We start from the raw sequence: 24,468 nt of genomic DNA, 5'->3' as shown, positions 1-24,468 counted from the left end.
ATGCCTTTTTAATATATCCAAAATAGGGCCATGCGATAGTAAGCTCATTAAATCTAAATTATATGGCAATAAATCCAATAAATGCGAACTATCTGTTATTTGGGCTATTATCTAGAGTTAATAGGAGTTATAAATTAATCGGAAAACATATAGAAATGACTTTACGACTTGCTTAAATATTAAGATATTTTTAAGACTTGAAGGAGAAAAGGTTTCGAAAGACAAAACTTAAATTAACAAGAAAAAATATTTAAAAAAGAGAAGGTAATATATACCAATTCTTAAGTTCTTTCGAGGGATATAATATATGGCATGTATCGATAATATATATCGGATTATCGATATATAAGAAATGCAATACACAACCAGTAAAGATGAAATATTTAAGAAAGATAAGGCTATATATACCTATTCCTAAGTTATTTCGAGTGATATAATATATGACATATATCGATAATATGTATCGGATTATCGATATATAAGAAATATTTAAGAAAGATAAGGCTATATATAACTATTCCTAGGTTCTTTCGAGTGATATAATATATGACATGTATCGATAATATATATCGGATTATCGATATAAAGAAATATTAAAGAAAGATAAGGCTATATATACCCATTCCTATGTTCTTTCGAGTGATATAATATATAACACATATCGATAATATATATCGGATTATCGATATAAAGAAATATTTAAGAACGATTAGACTATATATACCTATTCCTAAGTTATTTCGAGTGATATAATATATAACATATATCGATAAATCTATCGGAATATATCAATATATCGCTCCATAAGACATGCAAGCCAAAGCGAATTCAAAAATCGAACCCTTTGCTTAGGTTTTCCCTCATCTTTCTTCTTATTACCTCTAAATAAAGATCTAGAAACAAACGTATATAGACATATATATATATCTTGTAGATCAGAAAGAGCAGTCCGGCATAACCGAAATGTGGGAGTAAATATTTGCGGAATGTCAGGATTTTGTTGAAATTTAGATGGATGGGATTGTGTTTGATGATTCCTGTTGATGTTTACCCGCAGTCACTTCAAAACCCAAAAAGCCGACACTGCCTCAAGGAATATCCCCAATAAAAAGATATAGATAAAAGATACGGATAATGGTTTGGACAAGTGTGTGTGTGTGTGTGCAGAGTGCGTGTGTGGGAGGTGGAAACAGGTGATCTCGCATTCTTGGGAAATGTTAGCGCTGTTTGCCCGCTGGCAACAAGTTGTCAACAGCTTTTGAATAACAGGTTCTTGAACGGTGTTTGAACAGAACTTAATTTGGGCCAAATATGCTTTGGATCTTATTTCTCTCTCATTTTTTTATTATTTCTCTATTGTTTACTTTAGACAAACAGGCTTGCTGCTATATAGTTAAGAGATCCATGGTCTATCGGTTACTTAATATTGGAGTATATACATAAATATATATATCGAATCCAACCAATTAGCGACACATTTTGTCGTTAATGGAAGTAATCATAAAGAAATAAGACCCAGAAGTCTGGATCACACATGCGGACGTTGAATTTGAATTGTGATCATTAACAGAAGAATTCGTCTGAGTGAGGAAAAAAAGAAGCTAACACCTATACGCTTGCTTTATCATTTTGGCTCAATTTGTCAACCGTTGAAAAATACGGCTAAAATACGAATAAAACCAACAAATACACACTGACGTCGCTACATGACTGGCATTATTTTTGACCAAATAATTTGCTTGATTTTTTTTGGCTTTTTTTTTATATTCAAATGCGCAGCCGCAAAGTCGCGTGCCGCTCTGGAATCGAAGTTGTATAATTCCCCCCATTCCGATTCCAATCCCATAACGATCTACAGATCTTTTTGCATGCACAACATGTTGGCAGCAAGTGCCTTGGCATTAATTTGCCAAGAAAAAAAAAGAGGAAAAAACTAAACAAAAATCGCAAAGTGATTTCAAAAAGCTATTGTCATTGCCAATAAAATCGAAGCGATGCCAAAGAGAACTACAAGTGTTGGGGGAGCTTGAGGAAGTTCTGATTGATATAAGCCACCAGCTAAGACTGTAAAACGGATTTTATGGAATTTTAAATTATGAAAAATAATTTTAAAGCACAAATTTGATTTGTCAAAAAGCTGAGTTTTGTATTCCCGAAATTCCCAAAATGATTGCCAAAATATATTCTAATTAATAGCAAGAAAAGAGTGCTTAAACTTTGTTTAAATTTCCTATAAATTGATTTTATAAACCAACATAAACATTAAGTACATATTAATTCAATTTACTTTAATAACTATTAATCAATTTGTATCTCAATTATCTCAAATTCTACAAACAACAATCTAAATCACAACAAAATCACAACTTTCCTTTCAACGGAAATCAGATTTATCAGATATCTCCTATTACTTCATAGCCCTTTCATTTACCTTCTCCCTATTATTAAATAACAAAACTAAACAAATGTAATCTGAAATTGCCATAAGTGGACATGTAAATTGTAAGCGTTTTCCATTCGTTTGGCTTTGAATTAATTTAATATCCCCCCAATTCCAGGCACATTTTCAACTCCCCTTCAACCCTTTTAGGCGATAAGTCCTCCAATAACAGGCAGATGATGATTGTAATTATGGTAAACGAATACGACTGGACCTCTCATGGTCTCACTGTTGGCCACAAAACAGGATTCATCGGAACAATGCCATGTCCTTCCTAAATTTTCATTTTCATTCCCTACCGTACGTTAGATAGTTTCTGTGTGTGTGTGTTTGTGGGTGGTAGAGGGAAAGGAGGTAGAAATTGTGGTTTGTTGTTGCAGAGCCGGAAATGGCAAGTGAAAACATCCAGCTCAATTTGCTAGCCTCGGGTATGGGACTGAGTTCTGAGGTCGGGCCAAAGACAAGGCTACTAATATTCCACACTATAAACTACACTGAGAAAATATGAGTTTGTTTTTCAGTTTGAGATATAAGAAGGGTGGCTTTTAGGATTACTATGCAATAACAGAGAGGATTTTACAGCTATTGGTTAGCTTCATAAGCTTGTTATTGATTAACATTGGTTTATCGATAAACAATTACTTCGATATACACATAAAAACGTATATTTTCGATATTTTTAAGGATAAAATATTTGTAAAATTATTATAATATGAATTTTAAGTCCAAATATTAAGTTTAAAACACACAAATCTTAAAGATATTTTATACAACTTATCGATATATTTTTTTTGGCTGACTGTAGAGTTCCAACTTTATGCTTTATATGTAGTTTGGCCAGCCTGCTCTACCTAGCTATAAAAATGAGAAAAACATTATGATTTTGATTTGCATTTTGGGCGCTGGGCATTCCAAATCCCAATCTGTGTCCTCAAAATACCTTTTCTCAGAAGTTGTTGAAGCGAAACAGGTTATTAAATGTAAATTAGCAAAGGGCTTTAATCGATAACTATATATTTATATCACAAATGAAATATATCTAAACGATAAACCATGAGAAACCAACTTGAAATGAAGATATTTGCCCAGTTTTGTTACACAATTTACGGCAGTTTTGGCCAGGTTTTTACCCTATTAAGGGGATTTTTTTTTTTGGGGGGGAGTTTATCGATCTAGTCCCTCATATTTCGCCTTCAGCCCCATAAAGCACCGTATGTCTGCCCATATAAATTTATGTACAATAGATATAGATACACACAGCACTTACTGTGTGTAGAATAAGCCAGCCAGCCAGCCAGTCAGCCACCCAGCCATCCAGCCAGCCACAACAATTAACAATTTGAATTGATAAGAAATTTTTAATTACGCCGGCATCGTCGCCGGCACTCGCCAAACGGGGTTTTTCTCTACCTTTCTTATTTTTAGTATTCTACATTTTATGTTTTTATTTTAAATTTGTATTTTTTTTTTCCTATGCTTTTATTGTCATTGTGCGCTGAGCTGAGCGCTGAGCTATTGTTTGGTTTTATCTCTCTGAAAACCTTTAGTGTACTACTACTACTGGAATGTTGGTCTAATTACCGCGGGAATTATAGAGGCCTCGACTGAATTGCCACCCCCACCAAAAAGCCCACATAACGTGTGTGTGCGATAATCGGGGGCTGTTAACATATTGTTTACATTTTCGATTGTCTGTAACAATTAATCAAATAGAATCGATAGCTATTTGCACACTTGTTTGGCCGTTGTAATCACATTCTGTTTTTCTCTCTCTCTCTACTTAACTTTACCTTTTTTTTGTTTTTAACTTTTTTTGCAGTTATCACCTTGACGGGGTTTATCAAATTCGATGATGCTATCTTGGAAAATAGCTTAGAGGTGAGTAAGCGTCGTTTACATTTGTGATTTAAGGACCCTCTCAAAGGCAATTACTGTTTGTTATCGGTATCTATGAAATATCTATAAAATTCGATCCCCCCACCCCTTACATTGTGCATAAAATTTAATCAATTGAATTAAATACAAAACGCTCTCAATAGCTAAACTTTACGCTTAACTTGTCTTCGATTGCGGTTCGACCAAAAGTTGAATTGAGTTTTGTGGTTAAGACAATTCATCCCCCCCCCCGCCAAGCACTCTAAAACTGACTTTGTAATTACGCGCGCGGACAAAGTAATTAATTAAGTTCGGCTAATGCATACGCTAAGTAAGTAAAACCCGCTGATTGACATAGTTGCTGCGCCCACAATAACACCAAATACTCTGCTCGTCCATCGAGTTCATTGGGTGGTGGTAATGCACCTTAATACACCCATTTATCAAGGTCGTTATGGAATTTCGCTTTGAATACATCTGATTAAGTCCTCACTTTGTGACAGTGAGAGATGATGATGGGGCAGGGCATACCTCCTATGGTGATAATAAAAGGTAGCAAGAAAAATTATATTTATTAGGGCAGACAAGGGTTAATGGATGGTGAAAAGGATTACAGGCATGATATGTTATTTTGAATATTTGATGATTGTTAAAAAAGTTAACTTTTAAGTTGAGTTTTTGTAGGTAAAAAGTTCAAACTTTAAGTCAGTTTGTAGTTGATTTTCCCTAACTGCTCTACCCCCCTTAAACACTTTTCCCCATTTCTTTTTCCCAACCCCCTGGTATTTAATCATTTGTCATAGCATTTTCACCGAAGTTTTTGCCATTGTTGTCGCCCCTGTCTTTGTCCAAATGTTGCTGCTGTGTTGCAATTTCTGTTGCTGTTGCTGTTGCTATTGTCGGCTGTGTGTCTGTTTTGCTGTTTTGCTGCATTGTTGCTGTTCTTGTTGTCAGCGTGGGGTGCTTGCTTGCGTGTTCATTGACGTCACAGCGGAGGGTAGTTGGTGTTGCATGTTGCACGCACACACAAACAATATGGCCCCCACTTTGTGTCCAGCACTCAAGTAAGCAGGTCAGCGGTTCTTGCGGTTTAACTCACTTCGAAAGCACCATCACCACCACTGAACTTAACTCAACTGAGCTGAACTGAGCCACCACCACCCACAATCTGCACCACCCATACTTCAACTCGGTCAGCTTGTGGTTTAGTTCAAGTTTTCCGAAAACCAAAACACAAGCCTTAAATCTAAAATACAAAAACCCTAAGTCTAAAAACCAAAAACCAAACAACACCCCGCGATTATGCAATTTGCTAAGAAACTGAAATTGATTTTTATCAGAGAAAGTCTCCTTCAGGTGGCCTGGCAAAGCGGGAAATCAATTTCAATTAACCAAATACAATATGCCAGTCAGTCAGTCAGCAGAGAGCCAAGCCAAACCGGCTTATAAATAAATAAATAAATAAATAAATATGCATGAAACAGCAGCTTCTGCAAATGAAACTGGAGGAGATGAAGGAATTCAGCTCTCAATCCCTGAACCGCAGTCCATAAATTTCCCAAACAATCAGGAATCTTCTCGAAGCGAAGGTATGGAAAGGAAATCGGGGTATTTTTTTTATAGATTTTCTTAGCAATTTTTGAGAGAATTTATATGTAGTCCTGAAAGAAGTTTGTTTTATTTCAAATATTTCAGAATTTTAAGCAGATTTTTGAAAAAGTTTCAGCTTAAGAAATGCTAAGTTTTCGTTAAACTTTTGACTTATTTTTAAACCCATTTAAAGAAATATTTTAACAAAAATCTTAGCATATCTTAAGCTAAAGTAAATTACTAAAAATGTAACTAATTTTCAAAAATCTCTAAAAAATAAATAAATCTTAGCTAAAATCTATTCTTACTTAGTCAAATTTAATCTGAATCTTTATTATATCTCTATAGAAATCTTTCCTATATTTTCTATGAATTTTAACAAATAAAATTTCAAACTATCTGTGAAAAGAAACCCCGGTAACAAGGCTCATCTATTTTGATTTTCCCACCTTCCATCTTTCAAACCAAAATCAGTCAATTGGGGATTTCCTTTATACTCTCGCTTATTGATATCAAAAAGGGTTCTACTTTCAGCGAGATAAAAATTGAAATGGTTATGGAAATGAAAATGGAAATGGCTTTCCCCCACCCCCACAGAGTTTTTTGTCACGGCGTTTGACTTGTTGACTTGCCCCGCTAATAATTGCCAAGACCGCGCGCGAAAGGAAAGGCAAACAAATTTACAAAACTGGGCTGTCCCTCCGTCCGTTCGTACGTCTCGAAAGTCCGCCGTAGTCAGCAAGTCTGGCAGTTAGCGCCTCAGTCGACGGCTCTGGGAAAAGTCACGTTTTGCATTTTGGTTTCGGTTTTTGAGCTACCTCGCTGCCCTCTCCTTACCACCACCACCCCTCCTTATGCCCTCCCTTGTTTGTCTTGATGCCCTGAAAGTGACAGATGATTATCATCCCGGGGAGAAAATATGGCATGGTGGCCAATAAAGAAGGTTGCACGAAACGGAAAACACTTTATTATTGTAATATTTTTTGATTTCTGCAAAGATTTTTGTTTAAATTTTTAAAGAAATAAATCTTTCTTTTTTTTTTAGCTACTTTAACTTCGTTTAACTAGATTTCCATCAGAAAATCATATTTCTTGGTATGGTAAAGTTTAGTTTCCGAAATTAATAACCTTAAAACGAATGTTAATGGTTATTATTCCACTAATATTGCCTCAAATTTCATACTAAAGTGCGTAATATATATAAAATTTCCTTCTTTTCTTATAATTTTTCTATTTTCTGATCAGCTAAGACTGTACTTTGTCCAAAAACATTAATATTTACCCTAATCATAAATAACATATTCATTTCCCATTAAAAGGTACATGATAAGTCGACTTTGTTTCCGAAATTTTACCTTCCCCCTTCTCCTCGACTTAGCTTTGTTTACCTTTTTGAGATACTCGTAGCGCCTACGCGAATGAATTTTTCCCGTTTTCTCGTTGATTTCTCAAATATTTCATTGCACGACTTTGTAAAAGTGTTAGTGCTTATGTGTGTGCTTGCTCATCATGAACAATTGAAAGGCATAAATGTATACTATGGCTTGCTGATAGCTATCTTTGCGGAAAAATGCCAGTGACAACATTGCGTATGCGCAATTTCAGTGCCACAAGAGATGCAATCTCTCTATCCGGCCATTTGATTGTGACTGCTGCGAAAAGGATATTGCAGGATGTCAGTGTTTGTGAGTGTCTCTTTGTATGTGTGTTAGTGCACGTGTGTGTGTGTGTGTGTGGGAAAGCTGAGAAGGTAAAGTAGTAAGGGAAGGAATGAAAAAAAAGGGAAAGAAATGCACACACAGAGCGAGCATCTAGAAATCCAAGCTCAAAAATGTTATGGCCCCAAAAATGTTTTCACTTTTGTTTACTTTACTGTAACTGTGTGCGTGTGAGTAATATTGCACTAGTGTGTATGTGTTTTGGCCAAAATTTGTAATAAGCCAAAGTCAAAGAGCGTTTAATTTGGCATTTTCCTTGAGCGATTCGATTCGATTCGATTCGCTTCGATTGGGTTGAGTTGCACAAATACCGTAGCAACATGGGAATTAAAATCCATTTCTGGATATTTCCCTTTGACCGAGTATCCCATTTCTCCTGGAATTCATATTGTTGAGATGGAAATTTATGAAAAAGTCAATAGATTACAGCTCAGGACTCATGGCCAGCTGAGAAATTCATTAGTTTTGCACTTTGAATATGCTTTTGTTTGGATTAAAGGGTTAACTTTGTTGATATTTCGTCTTTAATTTAACATTTTCTTGCTATTTTTTTGATTAGGTTTACAACTTGAACTTTTTAACTTAAAAGATATCATTTAATATCTCTTTAAATATAGAATTTCCTTAACTTATTATTTTTCGTTTTTTAACAATCTTGCATTGCTTGGGAACTTCCTTCTTCGAAAAGCCAAGCTTTTTGAAATTTTGTGGCAATAACAATGACAGCATTAATTGCCGACACTCACACCCTTGCCCCCCTCAAAACTCATAAAGCTACTAACAAACATACACACACACACACACAAACACACACACACTCTAACTAATTCACTCACATTCACATTTAAGGAACCGAGCCGTGACGTTGTTTCGGTTAATTTTTGCTGCCTGTCACAGGACATGCAAAAAGGTATTTTAATACATGTCAATGTTGGGGGTGCTCGGATGTGTGTGTGTGTGTGAGTGTTTCTGTGTTAGCTGGGGGCGCCTATGTGTATGTTAATTGAGTTCATGTTATCAAAGATTTGCTTTGTTGTGGTTTTGACAGCGAATTTTTCGATACGTCCCCTCAATTACTATATATGGTATAAGGATCTAAAAAAAAATACAAAAAAACCCATCGAAATTCCCCGAATGAAAGTGCTTTTGTGCAAGGAAGAAGAATAAACGTATTTTGCATAAACATAATTGTTTCTCGTTGTTTTGCCATAATAAAAAATGGATTTTTTAATTACTAGCAGATTTAAGAGGGAGAATTTAACAGCAGTGGGTTGGCAGTTGGGAGTTGGGAGTTTTCAGGATTTTCTCAGGTTTACGAAAATGGCTTAAATGGCTTTTAAGTTGCCTTTCTGGTTTGATTAGGGCTCCCTTAATCTTTCTAACTACCTAAAAAAAAACTTAATAGTTTTATTATTATATTAGGTTGTCAAAAAAGTCTTGCGGTATTTTTGCTAGTTGGTAGTAGTTCTTGTTTTATTCGTCGCATCAGGTCATACTACCCCTTTTTGGAAAGCTCATTTCGCGCGCTAACACGTGTTTGATTGATTTTCTTTTCTTTTAAGTCGTTCGTGAGTTATAGCTTCGCAATCATGGAGCAAAATAAAGAGAAAATACGGCATATTTTACAGTACTACTACGATAAAGGCAAAAATGCATCTAAAGCCGCCAATAGAGTTTGTGGACCCGATACAGTTTCCATTTCCACCGCACAACGATGGTATCAACGTTTTCGTTCTGGTGTCGAGGTGGTCGAAGATGCGCCACGCTCCGAGTTTTTTGCCAATACGGAAGCGAGCTTCTATGAGAGGGGCATTATGAAGTTGGCATCACGTTGGGAACGCATTTGTGTAACCAATTTTATACCGCAAGACTTTTTTATATTTCAAACTCCATATAGCTTATTTACCAACTTTTGTGGTTTCAATTTAAGGTTTAAACTTTAAAATCTAAAACTTCACTTCAAATGAAAGTTAAAATATGATTTCAATCTCCTTTGTTTAATTAAAATTTCCTCAGTCTTATCTTTTTTATTTTATATTTATTACTTTCTTAATTAAATTTCCCTCTTGTCAGCTTGTTAGCTTTCGTCAATTTCCTTGATTCGCCTGGCAAAGTTCACGTTTATTTCGAAGTTTTGCTGAAGGATTTCCCCTTTTTTCATTTCTGTCCTCTGTCCTGCTACTACTAGCCCTCAGCTGGTTAAAAGGTAAAAAAAAAAGAATGGAGGGAAAGGAAAGGAAAGGAAAGAGAAATGTTGGCATACATGCAGTAGTTTGTTCCTTTTCGGACATTTTCATAATGAATAATATTTTGTTGTTTTGGTTTCGTTTGGCTTTGACATGGGTAAACATTTGGCCAAGTCAAACATTTGTGTGGGGTTTAAAGTTCATTGCATTGTGTCAGGGTTGCTTACGGCCGCCGCCGACTCTTCCCCTTACCCTCCCTCTTAGTTCTTCCCTCTGTACACTTTTCCGGCACTTTTCCCCCGAAACACACACATGGAAAACCCTTTTTTATTTGCCTGACCCATGAAGACACACAGAAAGTGGCCTTGTTGTTTTTCTCCAACCATTTCCCCACCCCCTCCTATATATGTATGTATTTTCTTTTCCTTTTTTTTAGTAGTTACTACTAGTAGCAGGCTCCTTCCTCACTTTCACTTGAGTCGCCCATGTATATATGATATTGCAACTATCTCTGACCTCTGACCCAACGGTGCGGCGGGTTGCAGCACTCGGCGGTGGAAACACTCACATGTAATGCATTTTTAAATTTGCATGTGCTTCACCAGGCCCAGCAACAATGGCAGCTGTTAGTGTCTAACTAGTTAGTTAGTGCCACATTGAAGATGGTTGCCTTGCAGCACGCGACGAGGAAAGGTAAAAACCACCCACCCACCCACCTCGCGACAGCCGACCCAAAAAACCAGTGTACTCATCCGATAAGTTGGATGTGGAAGTAGCAGGAAAACTATCAGAACTAGATGATAATGTTAATCTCAATATTATTGCTTGATATCAAGATATTGTTCCATATTTTTCTTAGAAAATTATAGATTTTTCCTAAATTTTGAAGTTTTGAAATCCAGAATTTCATGTCCTTAAAAACTGACTCCAGTTTCAAGGTGCCCAGCTAAGCAATTTCCCTTCGCTTTAATTTGAAGTTTTTCCCGTGTCCGGGTTTTTCCTTAACCTGATTTTGGCAAGTCCTCAGTCACATTATGCATATCAAAAGGAAAGAGAGAGAGAGAGAGAGGGACTTTCCTTTGTCTGCCCCATGCATTTGCTGTCATTTGCAACCACTGTGTGTGTGTTTGGGTGTTTGGGTGTTTGTGTGTAAATATGGTGGTTTGGGTGCTTACAAGTGGGTGGGGCAGATGGTGAGGATTGCATTTGTTACAGGCAGCAGCAACAGCAGCACCAGCAGCGGCAGCGGCAGCAACAACATTGCACTTTGACTTTAACGCTGTTGCATTTTACTAGGTCAAAAGCAACGTCACCGCGTGCAAAGGTTGGCCCTCTCTCTCTCTCTCTTTCGCACCTAATCTACCCATCTCTTTTTCACTCATATATATATATATATTCCTCTATATATATGTGTATGTGTGTGTTGTGAGTGTTTGTATGGTGGCAAACATAAATATGGCGCAAAGGTGAAACTGTTGCACCTTGCTCCTTTTTGCTCCTTTGGCTCCTTGCTAACAGCCAGGCATAAATCGGTATCTCTCTACGTGTGTGTGTGTGTGTGTGTGTGGCGTGCTAAATTTCACACAATCCCTTACACACACCTATGCACACACACACGAACTCTCGCAGACGAACGCAAATAGCTAACTATTTCTAATTGGAGGTCCGTCCTTGCAACTTGACTTGTTGACTCCACTGGGAATCGCATTGCCCCTGCAGCAAGCTATTTCTTAGTGATGATGAATTAAGGAAAAATGTCATTAAATTAGGAAAATAATATAAATTAATTACATATTAATCAAAAAAATCACTAACTTTTGCAGTTTAAGAGTAAAGGAAAGTGAAAGATCCTCCAACTTCATCATTGCAAGAATGCTGCAAACCCATCCTGTTGCACATCCTTCGTCCTGTTAGCCCATTTACTGATTTACCCTGCCTTTCCCTCCCCCCCAATTATGAATTCCAAAAATCTGAAGGGCAGGCATACAAGGCAAAGTCCGTTCTGCGGATTAGCATTTAGCAGCCATCCAGCATTTGAAATTCGAAAAATCTGCAAGGGCGAGATTTGAATCCGCGAATCGACAATCTCCTCCGCTCGCTGATGAATTTTGGTTGCATTTTTGGGTAAGATGATGTTACCTGCAGTGCCGATGGGTTTGGGTTTGGGTTTGGGTTTTATTCAGTGCATTTTCGATCAGAGGAAGGAAAATTTGAAAATTCAAGCTCTACGGTTTATGGGAGATTTTCCTGTTCTTATTTTTCGGTGTTTTTAAGGGAAATTTTGTGGCTGATTTCAGATTTTGTAGTTTTGTTTTGCTTTTTGGTAGCTAGAAAAAGGGGCTTTGTGCTTTGGGGAAAAGGCATTAAAGTTAGTAAGCTTATTAGGCTTAAATTTAGTTTCCAATTTCTCAATACTAAACCCTTCCTGATGACCACTTTTGGCTGCCCAATCCCTTGGCATTGGTCACAAAAGTTGGGTTGGCCATTCAATTACTGGATCTTTGACGCACTCCTCTCGTCGAATTTATTTTTGATGCAGCGCGTAAATGACCCGACCTCCTCCTTCTCCTCCCCCCTTCTCCTCATTTTAATTAAATCGAAAATGCACTCATGTAAAATTCAATAATTTCCGCCGGCTAACTTAATTAAGCCGCCATTAAAGTTGCAATAGCAACGGCAGCGTATCTGGCCATCAATATCATATCAGAAAAAGGGAACACACATTCCAATATATATAAAGATATATATATGTTATATATCTGAGTATGAAAATGTGGAAAAAGTACAAAAAGAAAAGTGGTAGTGACCCATAGGTGAAGTGCAGCATTCATTTGGTCCTGGCAAGTGACACTAAAAGCACGCAATGAGAGGGGAAAGGGGGCTTTAAATGTCAAAGGCGGTGGCACAGGATATGGAAAAATAAAAGCTTCCTTCACATTCATCTTCGCAGTTTTTCAGTTTTTCAGTTTTTCACTTTTTCAGTTTTTCAGTTTCCGTTGGAAGCTGCAAGTGATGTCAGAAACTAAAGAAATTTCAAGTTATATATTTTTCTTTTGACTGCATTTTTTTTCCAGACATGAGATGACATCGAGAATGTATATAGTTATGTGCATATATGCAGCTATAGCCTAGGGAAAGGCATCTCTTTGAATGTTATTAAATTCTGTTAAGTTTAAGCTAGGTTAAGGTTACATTTTCTGGCCATTTAGGCTAAGAGTTAGCTTTGGAAATTCGTTTATAAGTTTATTAAAGGTTTTTCTAATTTTATATAGGCTATAAAATATTGTTAAAAGAACTTAAAAGTGTGTAATAATATTTATTAAAAATAATTTTTAACTTTTATTTAGAGTAAATTTGATAGCAACTTTATAAAAAGTTCTTTAACGTTAATAATTTAGCACCCAAACCTCTTTATTTACTTTACAAAATCTATTAACTAAATCCCAACTTCAAACTAATAATAAATTGTGCTTAAAACGGCACCCCTATTTCTCCCTATAACCCATTTCAAGTTGCCCTTGCCATTTTGGCCACTAATCCGATTCCTGTTTAAATCTGCAACTTGGCTGGTTTGTTGTTTGTTTAGGCGCGCGAGGGGCGGATATAGCCAGCCCAGAGAAATGGAAAATGGTTAAGGGAGAGGGAGAAGAGGGAGCAAAGGAAAGACACGATGTGTCACCAATCATTTGTCATATCAAACTGCCACACATATGTGAGCTTAGTGGGTGGTTGGGTGGATGGTTTGTTGAAAGGAAGACATGATAAAATGGCCGCTTAGGCACTGTCAGCGGTACAAATGCAAATACACACAGATACAAAACACACACAGACATACTCCCTTACACACACACACACACATACTCCCACACACACACACACACACACACGCTGACAAATGGGACAGTGACGAGCTACAATGTTGTCATGTAAATGTCTTCATTTTTTTACAGCTCCATGGGTTTATTTTCCACACTTTCTCCCATTCTATCTTTCTTTCTTTCCCTCTCTTCTCTTTTCTTATTTTTTGTATTATTTTGTTGCCTCCCACATATCGATGCCTATCAATCATATGCAAATAAGCGATTTAAGCCTGGCTTCCTCTAATTGCCAACGATTAGAGAGGAGTGGGGTTTGGGGTGTAGAAAAAGGAAAACGATTTGCGCTGAATCAACATCAGTCAACTGACTTGTTAATTGTCCATCAATTTATTTTACAATCTCTAATTATGCCGAAGCTTGTATTTGCCTTTGCCTGTGCCTGTGCCTGGGCTTAGGCTTGGCTCTTAATTAAAATGTTCTTTGATAAATATTTTATAATTACATTTTTGAGACGTGTTTTTAGGGTTTTTTTCTTAAGGGTTTTTAAGGAATGTGCAAGTTAGGCAACCTTAAAAATGAATAAAATTTTATATAAAATAGTTAAGATAGATTTTGACTTGAATTTACAAACTTTTGTTGGGAAAATTGATTTTTAACTTGGTATTTATACTGGCAAAAATCATGAATAAAAAATAAATGTGAAGAAAAATAAAGATTTTTGCTTTTTAGATTTTTGAATGTCTAATAAATAAAAAAAAAAAAAATATAAAATCTAAAAATATTAAATCTAAAAATATAAAATCTAAAAATATAAAATATAAAATCTAAAAATATTAAATCTAAAAATATAAAATCTAAAAATATAAAATACAAAATCTAAAAATATAAAATCCCAAAACTCTTTAATCCCATCCTTAGCCATCTTTACATTTTTCATTTATTTATTTTACAAACTAAAAACAATTTCCAAGCAATTTAAGACACAAAAAACTATTAAAAAAATCATTTTTAAAACCCAAAGCAGTTAGTCTTTCTATATTCTGGAATATAAATTATATCTTTCCCATCTCATTAACCCAACTTGAGCTTCATTAATATTTGCCATTATTGACTTTGATTTGATTTGATTGATTTATCGGCGATAAGACGAGAGCCCTCTGCCTTAAGTTTTGTATTTTGCTCGACTTCGATTTCGATTTGATTGCATTTGCCGATAAGCCGATTGACAATTCTCAATTGACGTGATTGACGCCGCCGCCGCCTGCAGTTTTTCCCTTTTGACTCGAGTCTAATGTCTTATTTACTAATTTTATTTTTTTGCCTTTGCTAAACGGCAAAACCTATTGTTTTGTATTTTCGATTTGCTTTTTTAGCTACCGTTGTTGATATATATATATATGCATGTATAGTAGTTGATATGGGCTCTTGATGGAGTGCCTGAAATGGGTGGGACATTTATTGATGACACTACTTAGATAGCTACTTGTCGCTGCGACGGGACATTGCGTAATTTTCTCACTCGTCGTGTTTGATTGCCGTTGATTAATTGTCCGCCGCCAGTTGCTATCATTGAGCAGGTTTCTCTGTCGGGTTTAAATTTCAAATATCGAACTGAACTAATTGCCTAAAAACAAGAAAAGATGCCACATTCATCTTGCCACAGTTTCCATATTTTCCGCAGGTTTTCCCTGTCTTTGTTTTCCCTGTCTTTGTTTTCCCTGTCTTTGTTTTCCCTTTTCTTTGCAAAGGGGCCCCCCTCTTGTTTTCCTCTCCGCTTTATTGACATTGCCAGCGCAAATATTTGGGATGAACCGGAAAGGTGTCGACCACAAAACACTTGGGGAGAACTTGGGCTGGGAAAAATGGGTTTAGAATGGGCGAGAGTTGTACCTCTTAGTTGGGTTTTTTTTTTGGAGGTTAAATGCTAGTATTTTTAAGGCTTTAATATTAATATTAAAATATTTAATTATAAATTTCTATATTCAAGAAGCTTTCATTACCAAAGTCTAAATATGTTTTACAAATTTCAATTTTCTTTTTTAAGATTTTTTTCTAATCTGAAAACTAGCCTTGATCGTAGACTCTAAACTGTATTCCTTTTATGACAATTTTATTGCTCTTAAAATATGTTTTTTAACTAATTTTTTAACTAATTTTTTGTCTAATAACTTAATAAAATTTATCAACTCTTCCGCAGATTTTAATTTAATATTTGTCTTAATTTTTGGAGTTAACAAGAAAAAGGAACTTGATTTTCCTTATTTACCTTCTTAAATTTTTAATAAAATTAATCTAAAAGCTAAAAATATATAAAATACCAAAACTCCTTAACCCTTTTCTTAACCCTTGTCCCATCATAACCGACTAATTTGAACTGATATACCCCTTTTTATTTGATTTTCTCAAATATATTTCACAAAGAATGAACTGCGAGGGGTGCTGAAGGTGTCAAATATTTGGCAAATATTCATATTTATATATATTCCGCTACAACCGTAGTATATATATATATATATATAGCATCCCCACCTGTATAAGGGAATCCAGTCAATGAAGATTAGGGCGACTTTTTTTTATAAGGTTTCATAATCCAAAAGGAAACGCTTGAAGTTGTAACTAGACCGCGTTATTTCGTGTTTTTCTTCTTTTCTGATACGGAGAGAGGGGTTGGGAAATGATGGTTGGGTGGGAAGTGTTTCTTAACGCCCTTTGGGGCACATGCCATTTGACATTCTTGTTTTCGCCTTCTTGTTTTCGACTCCTTCCCCTCTAACAAACGCGTCTTGTGATTTGCCTTTTTGTCACATTAAATCTTGTTTATGATGCTTAAGAACTTTATTTCCGCTCGATTAAATTGTCATAATGGCAAAGGCTGGGCATGTCCTCGTTGGCTGTTCAAGATTTTCTTTTTCTTTTTGTATTTTTGAATTGTTTCTGGCAGTTTCTCATTTACCTTTCCTTCAATTTAAGCCCTTTTTGTGCCTTTTGGCTGGTTGCGAAAAAAAGGAGTTGAAAAGTTGAGTTTTGTAATTAGATGATGACGGATTGTTGGGGATTTCGATTCATTTTTTTGGCTTGTTAGGAAAACTTTTGTTAGGACTAAGTATATATATATTGATTGCTTGATCTATTAACTATATCTTAGTTTAAGCTTATAAGCTTAACCATTAAGAGACTGGAATTCGATTTAGGAAACCTCAAAAAAGCTTTTAGTAAGTTTTAAAGAAGCGAAATTAAGTAAATACTTGTTAAAAAGACTTTCAAATTCATAAAATCCATAAAAAACAATATCAAAATCTTGAAAAATCCAAGAAATTAACTGCGGAAAACCCAAAAGAAAACCTCAACTGCTGGCTTGAGGTGAAAGGGAGAAAGAAGCGGACCTGTCATTGCTGATTTCCCCTCGCGCTTTGGTTTCATTTTTAGTTTCTGTTTCAGTTTCTGTTTCAGTTTCAGTTTCATTTTTAGTTTAAGTTTCAGTTTGAGTTTCTGTTTCAGTTAATAATATGATGTTCGAGGTCCTGTTTCCGGCTTTGCTGTTTCCTTGGAAGCATCAGAATGCTCCTGCTAGATGCTCCATTTGCTTGCAAATACGTGTGCATTCTGCAGGCTCTTTGCACTCGCTTGCATATATTATATACTATACCATATAGTAGTTATGTTCCTTGCGATCTTTTGGTTTTTGGATTGGCCAGAAAGCAGCCGAAAGTCTGTCTACCATTCGACATAATCATCCGGCCGGCAGTTAAGTGTGTATGTCTGTCTGTGTGTGTGTAAGTGTGTCAGTGTGTGTATATGTATGTGTGTCACTGTGTGTGTGTGTGTGTATGTATTGGCATGTTTTAATTAAACGAAATTGCTTGTATCCCATTGATGGCTTAATACGGGTCACATGTACGCCTATCGCTGTACATGCCAGTGTATGCGAGTGGACAGAGTGCATTTGTGTGTGCGAGTGTGTGTGTGTGTGTGTGTGTGATGAGCTGCTTCATCTGTGATATATACTCCTATACATTCATACATACAGATATTCACTTAAGCGAACAGCAAGAAGGACACACGGCGGCACAGCACAGCCAGCGCCCAAGAGCTGCCAATTAATTTGGTGACAATGCCAAACAGCAGCAGCGGCAAATTAACGAATTGGAAAAATATAACAAACTGAATGGGAAATATAGCTATATAACTTGACTAAACTAAACAGACAACAAACAGACAAACATGAGAGATGCACTGGCAGACACTCAACTAAATTAGTCAATCATAATGGAGGCCTCGGCGAGGCACATACGAGAACATTTCAATGTGAATTAAGCACAGAATTTGTTATACACTAAGAGAAAAAAGAAGGCCAAAGGTTTAACAATTAAAGCTTAGAAAATATATCAAAAAATATGTATAAAAATATCAAGAATAGTTATGAAAAGAAATGTAGAAAAACATGAAAAGTAAAACTTAACTTTGGCTAACTTGAAATTCCTTTAAAATTATAATTAAAGCTTTTGCTATTTCAGTTTCTAATAATCTTTTTAATTACTTAAGGAGGCGATCCTTGATTTTTCTGTGCATAAATTAAACAAAAATAGTTTTAAAAATGAAAATCCCCTGCCTTTAGTTGGGCAAATAAACTTGACAACTGCAGAAATATTTCCATAAATGTGTGAAAGGTGAAAACTTTTATGAGCATTTGCAAGTAAATTATTTAATAAAAATATATAAAAAAAACAAAACATAAGCCAGAAACACAAAATAATTTCCATGTTTTTTTAAAGGCAAATCGATTGGTTTTTCTTTTCAGGTTAATAGTTCACTCTCTTTTATGCTCTATAAAAGCCGAAAGCTTTTATAAACAAGAAACACATTCAAAACAAATAAACACCAATAACCATGGCCTTTGCTTTCTTTTGTTTTCCAGGAAACTGGAACTGGTGAACATTTTCCCCAATAAAGCAGCAGCAGCAGGTGAGTTTTGAATTTTTTGCTTAAAAAGAAAAGCATTTTCTAAAATAAAATAAAATCCAAAAAAAAAACCTACAAAATCAACAAAACGCCTCTCTTTCGTCCATTCTTCATAATTTATGCATATGCATCCCGCACCCTTCCACCCTCCTGCAACCTGATGAAAATTCACCCAAAGAGCCTGCGATGATAAGATAAACTTCTACACTCTTCGCCGCCTTTTGTGGTGTGCGTGTGTATTGTACTTGGGGCTGGCATTGTTGTAATGCCATAACAATCAAGTGAAATTACGCTAAATGACACGCTCATTACGGGCCTTCGTTTTGGGGTGGTGGTTACTTGGTTTTGGGTTGCTTACTCTGTTGCTTTCTTCTCGGCCAGCAAACCAAAAATCATTGCCTACTTATGAGCGCTGAATGGATGAGGGTTGCCTGCCTTTGGTGTTACGTTAGGCAGTGCCCATTTATTATTTAAATAAAAACATACAAGCAAGCGCTTGAAAAACGCTTTATAACACTTTCTCGCAAACACACAGACACACACACACACACAAGCTCAGCATTATTTGCATATAAAAATGTTCATTATGTTGTCAAATGAACAATAAATGTCAATGCCGCCTCTCAGCGCTTCGTTTTCGTTTTTTCTTTATTTTCCCATTGTTTGTCAGCAGCAACGAACAGCAACAAGAACAAGAAAAAAAGGAGGAAAATTGGAGGAGAATCTGTGACAACGCTTTAAACGGTTTTATTGGCTTTTCAAATTGGCCAAAGGCCAAGAATATTGTACATAAACCGGCAGCAAAATTTATATTACGCAAAAGGCGGGCAAACTTTGCTTTGACCAGAAGCTTTTGAAGTTTTTCTCACCAAAGTCCCTCCTAGCTCCCTGCTTCTACCTCTACCTCTAACTCCCTCCCCCCCCCTACTTTTACCTCGACTTTCTCTTCGACTTGCTCCTCCATTTTCAACCACCACACCACACCCCCTCAATGGATCCTGTTGCTGGCAGAAAGAAAGTGAAAGTAAAGTGTAATTAGGTTTGTTTTGCGTGGCTGTCTGCAAATGAAATGGCTGATGGACAGGGCTAAGGATGAGGCGGCTGGTTAGCTGATTATTATTATTATCATTATTATGATTAATATTATTAATATTATTAATATTATTATGTTCATTATTAAGATAACCCCATGGCAAATACCTTAAATAGTGACGAGTAGAGTGTTAAGTTTCCTTAGAGGAATCCTAAAGGCTTTCTTTTCCTTAATTAAATTAAATCTTAATGGCAACACAGTTTTCTCGAAATCAACAACGACTGATTTCCATGAAAACTATTGAAGAATAAACTTGAATGAGTGTCCTTGGGTAAATGTGATTTATAAGTTTGCCAGACAGCAAAGAACAGCGAAGAGGAAAAACTAAGTTTAAGAACGAACTAAGCTGAAAGATAGTCAAAGAAACTACAAAGAAAAACTGGAAATAAAGCAAAGAGGCATTCAAAGGAAAGGGAAAACTCAAAGACTAAACACAAATGCTTATCAATTAGGTTTCACATTATATGGGAAAAGTTCTAACAAGCTAAAAAAAATGATTCATAAAAAGTTGCTTTTAGCCAAGAAAATGCTATTGAAAGGGGTATTAACCTTAAGACATTATCAAATATTCATAAGAATAAGAGCAGCAACAAGCGCATATATATTTTCCTAATAATTTTTAAGGCCTTTATTCAATCAAAGACATTCGCTTGAACCTGCAAACCTCAAGTGACACCCTATGGCTGCGCTGCTATCGTTCAGATATAGATAAAGACATTAGCAAATATTGAAATCCATCGATGGCTCAACAATGTCTATTTGCTGATGGCCAAGTGTCGACTGTCGACTGTTATCGCCCATAAATATAAAGATATATATATATAGATATAGATATATATATATAGGAATAAGCGAGGCAAAGTGCTGAGCACTCATTGCGCCACCAATTCCATCAAAGGGTATTAAAAATCCAAGACCAAAAACAAAGGAACAATGCCGCCCACTTTCCTTAAGTCTAGGGATCTGCCAAATACATATATATATATATATATATATATATTTATGTAAAGAAGAAAGCCTTTCATTGCCATTCAGCCGAGTCAGTCAGTCAGTTAATATTGAGTGAGCATATAATCTGTTAATAAGCATTTTATATGCCAAAATAATTTGATTTGCATGTTGGGACCCGCCAATGTGAATGTCGATTTCTGTCACAAGGGGTTGGATGGAAAATGGTGAAGGGAAATGCTTGCAGAGGGTGTACTCAGGGGGCTTGGGGAAAATGGTGTGTCATGGTTGAGTTCATGTAATTAACACGGCGACCGAGTTTACGGCGGGATCACAATTTTCTTATGTGGCTAACGACGACGACAACGACAACGATGACGATGACGACAAGGCACTTGACGCTGCCTTATTACCGTATAACACTCATTTTCATGGACTACGATTTCGACTACAATTATCGCCTTTTATAGAGTGTTCGAGTGTTGAGTTCATTGGCTTCATCAGCAATTTAGGAGATACTAATAGTAAGTATAAGGAATGTTTCCATCCTTTTTGCTTGCTAAAAATGCAAATTAAACAAGCGGTTTTCCTTAGGAAAAGAAGAACATAATCGCTGACTATCTCTAAACAATATCTTAATTAATCAACCCAAAACTTCGATTGATTTATTCCAAGAGAGAAACTTAGAAACTTCCCCTTAAAATGTTGCCAGGCAATGTTTGGCCAGAAGCCAGCCAAGTTTAAGGCCAATATTATTGCTTTATTAACCAGCAAGTGGATGGTTTGATGAAATGGACACGAGCTGCTCTCAGGAAAACAGAAAGAAAATGAAGAAAATAACCTGGACATACTCATGTGTGTGTGTGTGTGTGGGCTCAGCAATTTCCGATGAAAGCCGTTTTATTTGAAAGTTAAGCCGACCCCAGAAACCCCAACAGGATTGTCATCTGCATGCCAAAAACTGACCCAACTGAACGTATGACTGACTGACTGAGTGAATGACTGACTGACTGAGTGAATGACTGACTGACTGACTGAATGACTGAATGACTGAATGACTAACTCACCAACTGAGTGAGTACTTAAAGCAATGGCAAACATTAGCATAAAGCTGGGCTATCATTTCTAAGTGCGTTCCTTGTTGTTGCCATGTCTAGTGTTTCTCCCAGCTTTTCCTTTCTCAATTTTCCATTTTCTTGCCATGTCGGCTGTTGCTGTTGCTGTTTCTGTTGTTGTTGTTGCTGTTGCTGCTTAGCTGTTGGCTGTGGGGAATAAGGTAAATATCAGCTGCTGGTACACGAGGACAGCCAGCAGCGAGAAGCCACGAAAGCGTCCTCGTCCTCGTCCTCGGCGGCGTCCTCGCTAAATCACAGGTGTGCAACAATGGCCACAGAAGCGCCAACAACAACACTAGCCACAGCACCAACAACAACATGGAAAGGACCCCCCCTAGAAAAAGCAGGATATTTATACTTGAAGGGGAACTAAGGAATACCCTTTCGTTATTAAACTACAAGCAAAGGGAAAGGAAATCTGTTAGAAAGGGTTAATCTGTCTAAAAAGGGAAGATTTATTAAATATGAAAAAATGTGAAAAATGTTGGGAAAATGTATTGAAAAACTTAACATGGTTAGAAGACTTTCTTTGAAAGTAAAATTAGTTTTTTTTTTTAGATTCTTAGGCCTTGGTACAGGGTGGCCCATATAGCATTTGCTTTTTGAATGTGTCAGATATTTAGTAGAAGGTTTGCGGTTTACGAAATGGTTAAGTTTACGCTCGAAGAAAATTGTGAAATTTTGATATTTTTATAGCGATTTTAAAAAGCAAATCTTTCGTGGGCCAGCCTTTACTTTTATGGTTTTTGGAATTAGAATAATTTCTTTCCTTTAGTTTGCAGTTTAAACTTAAATATTCAAGACTAAGCTATAATATAATAATAATTAAGAAGAAATAAAGAAGAAAGAAAGTTCCTCAAGAAACTAGGATTTAAACCTAAACAAACTTTAAAACGTTCTCAAAAAAATTCCAAAAAAAAAAACGATAATCCCACTCCCTGAAAGGGTATCAAACAGCAACAGCAACTGCAACAACAACACCAACAGCACGAGCATAAGGAGCATAACGTGTGAAACATAAGCAGGCAACTACTTCACCGCCGCCCAGTCCCCCCCCTATCTCCTATCTCCTTTACCCCAGCTCAGTCTCTTCCCTTCGCGCAGGCGCCAAGAGAGCGGGCAAAGCTTTTGATTTTCCAAAAATATTTTTTTCCTGTCGTTTGTTTTTTTTTTGGCTAGTTTTCTTGGGTGATTTTTCGTTTTTTTTTTTGTTTTTGTTAAGCATTTTATTTTAGTATGCAGTCGACTTCCTTTTTGCCATTCTCAGCCTTGAAAGCTCAGGATGTGTGGCAGCTTTGCGAGAGCGAGCGCCCCTCTCCTCGAGGCGACTCTCAGCTGACTGGTTAACCGTTATACGGCTGGCTTTTCACGATTTTGAAAACGCTCGGCTCGTTCAGTTGTTGCTTCACTTCAGTTCTGTTCAGTTCGATTGGGTTATCAAGCGGTTGGTCATTCACAGATTTTCCAGGAAAAGTGTTTTTCAGAAACAGAAAATTGTTAAGGCAATCGCTTTGGGTTTTGTAATGAGTTTAAGGATATATACGTATACGTGTGTGTGTGTTGGGGAAGGATTTTGATAAAATATTAAGAAAAAAAAAATTGTAAATTTTCAAAAAAGTTTTAAACATTTTAAGATTTTCCTAAACAAAATTCCCAAAAGTTTAAATTTTCTTAAAAATAAAAATAAAATTTCAACTTCTCTTTCTTAAAATTCCAAAAAAAGTTTAACATATTTGGCCTATTCAAATTTCAAATAACGTTTTCAATGTTGCGCCTAAGAAAACTGGCCGAAAGATCAAAACTGTGCTACCTACATATGTGGGTATAACAGTATAACACTTGAGAAGTTAACAAGAAACCGGCTTCAAAATCACAACTTTTAAAATCAAATTTAAGTAATTTTTAAAAATATATTTTAGGAGAAATGTTCATTCAAGATTTTTCCTTAGTTTTTCAAATGATTTGCCATTTGAAGTTACAAAAAATTTTTAAAAAATCCTTCAAGCTCAACAGCCGCAGCCAGCCAGTCGTAGTGAAAGCTTTTCGCACAGTTTGCCTTGCTCTGCATTTAGGACACTTTCACTTGCCGCAGCAGCAGCAACAGCAGCAGCAGCTGTGAGCGAACTTTGCCACCAAGAGTTTGTGGCAATCGGACTCAGACTTTCGGTTCGGAATCGTGTTGTTCGGCTTTAGCCGAGCCTTTCGGAATCGGTTCGGTCTCGGTTATTGGTTAGTACGGTTTTTGGGGTATGCAAACTCATTTTAGCTTTTGAACTCAGTCAGTTCAAATTTACCAGCGGATTTGTGCGGATTACAAAAACTATTCCACACGCACACACGCGCGCATCTCTCATATATATCAGTCTCTCACACGAATACGAATTATCAGACATACAAATACGCACACACACAAACACCACCAGCACACACACACACACACTCTGGCACACACACACACACATTTGCAAAGCAGCGGACTGAAGGTCCTTAAACGAAAGCAAACAAAACAAAGCGTCGGCAACCCAAAAAAAATAAAAGAAAAGAAAAGAAATAAAAATAAAAATAAAAATAAAAATCAAGTAAAAGCGAAAAGAGAAAAGCAAAAATATATGCTGATGATGGGAAATAATAATTGATATTGTCGAGAATCGCAGTCATATCGGATACTTTTCAAATTGTTCACATTTTTTTTTGCGAATTATTTTCTGGTGCAACCACAGTGCGTA

At 36.3% G+C, this 24,468-nt stretch overlaps 1 protein-coding gene across 1 annotated transcript in view; it reads left to right on the top strand.

The window, feature by feature from the left end:
* The window catches only part of LOC108103833 (high affinity cGMP-specific 3',5'-cyclic phosphodiesterase 9A), a 116,266-nt gene that overhangs the window by 8,738 nt on the left and 83,060 nt on the right, over positions 1-24,468 (top strand). The window contains exons 2-3 of the mRNA XM_017209520.2: positions 4,260-4,318; positions 18,543-18,589. The gene's annotated coding sequence lies outside the window, so the exon portion shown is untranslated. The remainder of the gene's footprint in view (positions 1-4,259; positions 4,319-18,542; positions 18,590-24,468) is intronic.

The sequence above is a fragment of the Drosophila eugracilis genome, unplaced genomic scaffold (assembly GCF_018153835.1).
Source record: "Drosophila eugracilis isolate 14026-0451.02 unplaced genomic scaffold, ASM1815383v1 contig_408, whole genome shotgun sequence".
NCBI classification, from domain to species: domain Eukaryota; kingdom Metazoa; phylum Arthropoda; class Insecta; order Diptera; family Drosophilidae; genus Drosophila; species Drosophila eugracilis.
This window is presented reverse-complemented; position numbering and strand designations above follow the sequence as displayed.